Source organism: Centruroides sculpturatus, unplaced genomic scaffold (genome assembly GCF_000671375.1).
Source record: "Centruroides sculpturatus isolate CEXI.00-Female unplaced genomic scaffold, Cexi_2.0 scaffold2344, whole genome shotgun sequence".
In the NCBI taxonomy this organism is placed as follows: domain Eukaryota; kingdom Metazoa; phylum Arthropoda; class Arachnida; order Scorpiones; family Buthidae; genus Centruroides; species Centruroides sculpturatus.
In genome coordinates, this window is record NW_019386704.1 from 2694 (window position 1) to 10642 (window position 7949).

At 30.8% G+C, this 7949-nt stretch overlaps 1 protein-coding gene and 1 long non-coding RNA gene across 2 annotated transcripts in view; one reads left to right on the forward strand and one right to left on the reverse strand.

Moving 5' to 3' along the window:
* Nucleotides 1-4506: 4506 nt before the first annotated feature.
* LOC111615632 lies at nt 4507-5615 on the reverse strand. Its single transcript, XR_002755113.1, has 3 exons — nt 5510-5615; nt 5233-5322; nt 4507-4678 (listed from the first exon to the last, which is right to left on the reverse strand). It is a non-coding gene; the product is annotated as an uncharacterized LOC111615632 (long non-coding RNA).
* LOC111615631 overlaps nt 4900-7949 on the forward strand; it is a 31023-nt gene continuing 27973 nt past the window's right edge. Inside the window, exons 1-2 of the mRNA XM_023357049.1 lie at nt 4900-5004; nt 5512-5618. The gene's annotated coding sequence lies outside the window, so the exon portion shown is untranslated. The remainder of the gene's footprint in view (nt 5005-5511; nt 5619-7949) is intronic.

A 7949-nucleotide genomic window follows, 5' to 3' on the forward strand; every position in this document is an offset into this window, starting at 1 on the left:
ATTTTGCCAGTATTGAGTAGTGTGGATGATTTATTCATGACTAATATTTGGTATTTGTCATCTCCCACTCCTTGTGGGTATATTGTGACAAATCAAAGGGGCTGAATTAGCAATTATTTGGCAATCGGCAAATAACGAACATGTGGAACCAGTTTTAAACTGAAAACATCATAAAATTCGAAGAATATCAGCTTTACTTATTGTTGTTTATACAGAAGAATCTATATTTTAAATTATTCTATATCTATGATGACAACTAAAATAATTACTCTGATTCAAATGTATATTTTTTTATTTACAAACAAATAAAGTCCATTCTTTTTACCTCTGTTTTTACTCTTATAAAGGAAAATCTTCAGGTGAAAATAAAGATTTTTTTTTACTTTTGATTAAGATCTTCTCTATTTGCTAATCAGAAACTGCACCAGTATAATAAGTCTTATTAATATACAAGGTCCAAGTAGACAAGAATACATAATAAATTACAGTTTATAATGTTTTATAATATCTGTCACATTATTTGTTATTTTTATTTAAAGTCACTTGAATATTTCAAAAAGAAAACTTCTGTAATAATCAAAGATCAGCATAACTCTTTGCATTTAGAGTTGTCACGGCTAAGGTCAAAATCATGTTGAAAATTGAAAAAAAATTTCATAAGACCCATTTCACCAAAGAAAAACATGACTAATAAGCAATTATTTATTGTGGCATCATCACAGTGCCAGGCTGCAATTTGTAATCATATTTTTAATTTATGTAATTTAAAATATATGATCTACACCTCAAATTATTAGTGGCTTGCCCCCTGTACAATTCATCATACTTTTCCTTTAACAGTAGAGTTAGGCCAATCATCTGTTATATGCTTTCGGGGGAAAGGTTTTTAATTGAAATAACATAACTTTGGAAGTTCATATACAGTTAATCACAGTCTCTTGCCTCTAAGATTTCCATATCTGGTCTCATATTTCATCTGTCTAACTCTGTCCTTGAGATTAAGGAAAGACAGACATAATTTTAGACCTATAAATTCCCACTGTCATGGGAATTTATAGGTCTACAAGTTTTTCATACTACAGCCTAATTATTTGAAAGTTTTTTAGGTTGGAAAATTTCATTTATTACTGAAAAATAAAACAGCATATTATAGAAATAACTGGTTTATTTATAATCAGTGCATACTTTAAACATTATAAATATTACAGAAATTTGAAAAATTGTCGTCATGATGACGGTTATGGATAGTTTGGCCAGTGGTTCTTGACTTATGTGCCACAAAATTTTAAATTATTTTAAAATTTAGCTTTTTTGGTCACTTCTTAATCTTATTTGTATATTTTTATAAAAAGAAAATTGAAGATATTGAATATTGCAGTTTATTTATATACAGGGTGACTCAGACTATCCATACAGGTCTTTTTAAAATGAAGGGAAGCAAATTTCATCAAAAATCCTAAAAATTTTGGTAAGTAAATCAGGTATGCTCTGTAAAATGATGATATTTTTGATTTCCGGAACTGTCATAAGTGGGCTATCTGGGCCAGAATTTGAATTTTTAAATTTAGATTCAGATTAAACTTTAAAAAATAAGAAAATTTTCTCAAACATTTTTATGAACAGAAGAATCTATATCAAAATTGTTTTATGGTTAATGGAGAAGTTTTCTCCATTGACCATAAAACAATTTTGGAAGTGTAATGCACAGAGAAAAATGACACCATAAAAATAACAAAATATCTTGCATTACAAAATATTTTCATAAACGTACATTGACATAGGCAAAACAATAAAAATGTTTGCATAATAATCATATTTAATTGATGTGAACTAACAAAAATTGTTATTGCTGCTAAGTAGTATTTTTACTTATTTAAATTCTTCTGGTATAACCTATTTTAACCGTTGTTCAATCTAAGTATTTGAACTGAGCATCATTTTCATCAATGCAAGCATCTGGTCATCTTGAAAAATAATTTATTTCTTGAAGAAGTTCATAGGATGTGGCTACATAGATTGCCACGACACTTTTGATAGGTGTGTAACCAAAATAAAAACTCATTTGAATTGAAAACATAAACACAAGCATAATGTTTACATCTGTCAACACTGAATATTCAGCAGGCCAAAAAATATTGTGACAGAACTGTTGTAATAAGGTTTTGCCAGGAGGAGTTCATCACACTTGAGATCATTTTATGATCAACAGAGACATTTTCATAAAAAACGTTTGAGACAGAATTATTTTATTATTTCAATTTATCTGAATCTAAATTAAAAATACCATGTTCTATTTAAAAAATTTGATTTTTGGTTCAGATAACTTGTTTTTGCCAGTATCGGAAGTTGAAAGTATCACCAGTCAATAGTGCATAAACTGATTTACTTGTCAAAAGGTTTAGTAATGAAACTCGCTTCCCATCTTAAATTAAAAGTGGTGTACGGGTGGTCTGGGTCACCTTTTGTGTGTATAAGGGTATTTTTGATGCAACGATGAGTTGTCAGTTTTCTCCTAGTTTGTAAAGATTGATAACCATTGAGTTAGTGAATAGCATGCCAAGAATTAAAATCTAAAAGGTTAAATATTTTACTACAGAATTTAGTATATATGGATATTTATTGAAATCTGTAAATTTATTTATTTATTTATACTTGATATTTATACTTTATTTATTAATACTTGATTAAATAAAAATTTTAATATCATACAGTTTCATTCAGAATTAAAGAATGATATGCAAAAAATAAAATCTGTATGTATTTTAATTATTGAATTTAAAAAGTACAGAATAAAGTAAAAATTAGGTTAAAAATCAGTGGAATTTATAGATTTTATGAACTTTAAAAAAGTTTTAACAATATATTTTTGAAGACAGACGATTGCTGGATTACATCTGGCTATATTAATGCTACTATTAGCCAGGGCTGTGGAGTCGGAGTTGTGGAGTTTTGGCATTTTAGCCGGAGTTGGAGTCGTCAAAAATCCGCCGACTCCAACTCCTTTTTACTTACCAACTTGTTATGTATATAAAACGGAAAAGTATTGGAATCATGTCAAATTTGACCCTCCAAGTTTTTTTTTTTGAAAATCTATACGTTTGGAGACCTCCTGAACCCCTCAAAAAAGTCAGTAAAGGGGAAAAATTCACATGCGCATGTGTGTGTTGGCATCTAATTTGTTTAATTTCTTTATTTTCTATTCTGAGATATTAAACAATATCTCAGAATGGGTAAAGTTTAAGAAATGAAATGTGGCACTGTAGCTTGTGTATAAAGGAGCATTAATACTATTAAATTTTGGTTCTTAATTAAATGTCGACAGGGTGAAGACCTAAAAGTGGTCATGTGTCATAACACATGACCACTTTTAGAATGAATATTTTACTCGTTATTAGCATTCAAAATTAAAAAAAAAATAAAACAAAACTCGTCTCTACCCTCAAAGTAAGCTTTTTAGCCATTTTATAATAGTACAGTAAAACCCATTAAGATGTTCTTGCCTAAGATGTTAGAATGTATATGGGGTCACGATTTAGTTTAACCACTTTAACGCTTAATAACTAACACCTGTGTTAAACCATCTGACTCCGATTCTGACCACTCTGACTACGGAAATTATTAGGCTTCAAAAAGGGTGAACAAAATCATGCCCCCCCACAGTCTAACATCCACACATATAGAAAAAACCTCAAATCTTTTGCATATCTCGAAATTTCAAGGTGTCCTGAGCCCAAAAATGTAAAAATTTGGGAGGGGTCATTTTTTGAGCAAGCGCTACACTTTTCCACTGTTATATATAACAGCCGGAAAAGTAAAAATTATCGAATACATATTTATATGTGTATTCTCTAAGTAATATATATTTATATATTACTTAGAGAAGTCTTTTAGCTTTGGAATAAAAAGTTTCTACGTTCTATCTTTATTAGAACTCTATTTATTGAATCTTTTATTCTGAGGTCATGTGATGACATCAGAATTTCCGGATTTCTTTCAGTAACAAATCCGCCCCTAGTCGGAGTTGGATGGTAAGGAAAAGTCGGAGTCTGTAGATTTTTACGCGACACTACAGCCCTGCTATTAACAATTAAATGTTAATTAATTTGGCCTAGAGGTGGGCATTAGGTACCATCTCTTAATAAATTTAATAAATTAAAATTAAAATGGTTACATTTATTTTCAATAAACTACAATTTTTGCTTTTATTTCAATTATTATTTTTATTCTCTGTATTTCCTTAATTCTAAGATACATTTTATTTATTTATTTATTTTGTCTGAAGTAGAGATGTATCTTTGTGTTGAAGGCAAGTTATGCTTACGACCCAAAACAATCATCACCAGTCATTGTGAGCAGACCAAGTGATGTGTTAGGTACCAATAATAGACATTCTCAGCTTCATTGATAACAAATATTTAATTTAAACTCCTTATTTTAATGCTTAAAATGCTTTTGAGACAATATTATGGTGCAATATTATAAAGACTAGTTATTTTATACAAAGAAGGGCTTGGAAATATAGCTGCTGAACAGTGTTTCCATGTACATATACTGAGATGTATTTCCATGCATCGTATCTAGCTTTCCTGTTGTTCAGTAGTTCTATATCCTTGCAACATATCTAGCTTGCTCTATATGCAGATGAAAATGGAAATGCAGCTGCATAGTATTTGTAGCTCTACAAAATTCAGTAAAATTGTTTACTTAAAATTAATGTTTTTTAATAAAAATATCTTAAAAATTAATTCTCAAACTTACAATATACTTCTGAATTGAGGAAATATGGTATTAGAATATTTTCTATTCAATAAAAGTAGAAAGTATATTTTAAAAAAATATTATGTATTAATTTAATTATGTTATATTTTAATAAATTAAATATATCGTCATTTAATCCATTATTGTTATTTTATATGTAGAAAGAGACAAAGTTGAGCCAACGGAGAGTGAAATATTTTACTTGAACAGGTTGAAGTCAATTATTAGGCAGATATCAGAATCCAGGTAGGTATAAATTATTTAAAAAATAAAAATTCCGTATACTTTAATATAAATGATAATTAATAATTTTATCCGTTTTTGATTTGCTAAATCTTAACTTATTAATAATTTTTACACAAAAATTAAAATATTTTAAGAAAAATATTAATGTTATACCAAATGATTGGCCATGTTTTATCAGGCTCAATTATGGCTACAATTAATAATTAGTTATAAAGAAATTTTGCCTACCTCTAGGCGATTAAGATGCCATTTCGTAACTGGCAACGTGCCAGCATGATAAACGGGAGTTGCAGATTTGAGTCTCATTCTGGGTCAATTCTTTTCATCCAGAATTTTCAAATGTAAATATTAAATATTAATTTATTATGAGATGGCAATTTTTTGATTCTCAATTAATATTTGTATTAATGTTACAAATTTCTTATGTATTTTTAGTTTCAATACAAAGATTAAAATTTCTCTTAAGGTATCAAAGAAATTCTAAAAGTGAATAATATTTACTTACAGCGAAGCAGTTGAAGATTCCTCTAAGTTTGAAGAAATTACGGATAAAGAACTTGTTTCGAGTTTGACACCGGCCAGCGTCGTGGAAATACATACTCCTGAAGCTAAAGGTTAATAAATTTAATGAAGAATTTATAAATAATTACAAAAAAAAAGAATCTATATTTGGTAATTACGTAGTATCTAAAAATATTCTTAAATCTCAAATTATTTAATTGTTTGAAAAAATATAGTAAAACAAATTCGAACACCCTCTAAAATAAAACAGAATACACAGATTACAGTAATAGTTTGTCTTTTGAAAATAATTTTGCTGAAAAAAGTGTTTGTGATTTTAGAATTAGTGTACAAACATTAAAACATATTATTTATAAACATTAAAAAGATTCATAAAAATAAGAATGCAAGGATGACTGTGATAAGAAACTTGTCTACAAATATATTTACCTACTTTACAACTGCTGTATTTGTTAATATATGATTATCAATTAATGCAATCAGGTCAATCATCTCTAATCTTGCAGTCAATAATCCAATTCTGGCACTAATATCGGCTGGTGTAATTTTAAATTTTCTGTGTCGCTGTACCAACCCGCTGCTGCTGTTTGGGGTAGTGAACATCTCCAGATGTATAATGATCTGATGAGAATTTTCATTTAATTTTTGTTCCTTCTTTATTAATCAACTTTTAATTCACTGATTTATAAGGTATTTTAGAGGTAGGATGAGGTGGTTAGTTATTGGATTAAGTGTATTTCAGCCTAACCATCTGCTATCCGACATGCTATGGGTTTCAGTGTTACCAGATTAGTAACTGTCAACCTGTATTAATTAATGCTTCATTAATTGCATTAATTAACAATTTTCTTGCTAATACAAAAATCATTAAAATTACAGCATTAATATGTTTAATAAAATATTATTATATTAAATTATTTTTACTCTGTATTAAACAGATCTTAATATCGTTACGAGTTAGTGGAGAGGTTTTTTAATTTTGCTAAAATACTTAATTTAACATCCATTTGAGGATGTAGTAACAAAGTCGGAATGTAGAACCAAAGCTATAATTTGTTTAACTAGTGCAGTTTCTAAATAATATGTAGGGTGTGAGCACTTGTTGACTAAAGGTCTTAAAGACCAATTGGGTTTATGCGTCTTTGCTTGAAAGAATAATCTGGGGCACACAACATTGGTTGGTGGATTGAGAGGACCTGTTAAAGAGGTTATGATCCCTGGAAGTGCTATAAGTTTGTGTGTCTTTCTTAATACTGTTGTAGTTGGATCCTGTTTTAGTGTGATTGATTTGGATTGGTCAAGGAAATTGTTGGCTCTTGTTAGGAAATCTTGGTTTTTGCATAATACAAATCTTTTGTCTTTATCTGCTACTAGTAGATTTAAATGATTGGATGTGAGGAATGTCTTTACTGTCTGAGCAATCTTCATATTTGATTTCTTGGTTTTCGAACATTGTTGTGTTGCTATGTTGGTTATTTTAGACAGCTCCAAATTGGGTTGTAACTCTGGACAGCAGGTGTTCTTTATGGCCACCATAATGGGAGGAATGAATTGTGAGTAATTAAACCTAGGAGTTGGTATGTGTTTCGACCTCTGTATTAATGTTTGATAAATATTTTCCAGTATCTTTATACTTGTGAAGTTGTAGTACAGAACCTTTATAGTTTTGGTGTGTTTTCAGCAAGATGGTTTTTGTAACCAATTGAATTTTTTGTTCAGTTTCTTCCTGATTTCATGTACCTTTTTGTTGGCTATGTTTCTAATAACAACCCACGAAAAACCTTTTTTACGAGTGTTATGTCACTATTAAATTCCACAAGTACTTTCGACCTCCACCGAGGTCTGCTTCAGGTGGTGACTGGCCGTGTTTTGACCCGACCGTCGTAACGATGTTGCCAACGATGTAAATAAATAAACGTGCGCGTCGGGTTTCACCCCTCCGACCGCTATTGCTCGAACTCCTCGAATAAATACTTCCACGCCTGTGCAAGTGTTTCCCCATCCCTGTAGTTGATGCAGTTGCCCCCCATGATAGCTTTGTGAATCTCCCAGGTCTCCAGGTGACGGATGTGATCAGCGCGGAACGCGGGTCTGATAAGTTTGGTGTTCCGGAAGTCCGCCCTTATTTCCGGGTCGGTGACATAGGTCGATAAGGCAGTGGTGTGCCTTTTATGCTTAATATCAGCCTGGTGTTCCCGTATTCGTTTCTGTGTTGATCGGATGGTGGAGCCAATGTAAACTAAGTCTCTATTGAATCTGTCGTCCCGTACGGGAATGGAGTAAACACCTGGGGCCCTGGTGAGATCCATTGCGTCCTTCGCGTTGCGCAGCAAGTCGTAAAGCGTGCCGGTTCTTAAGTACGCGATTTTGGTGCGGCTGTTGCTAGCGATCTCCCTATATAGGGGGTCTAAATGCCGGTTGAA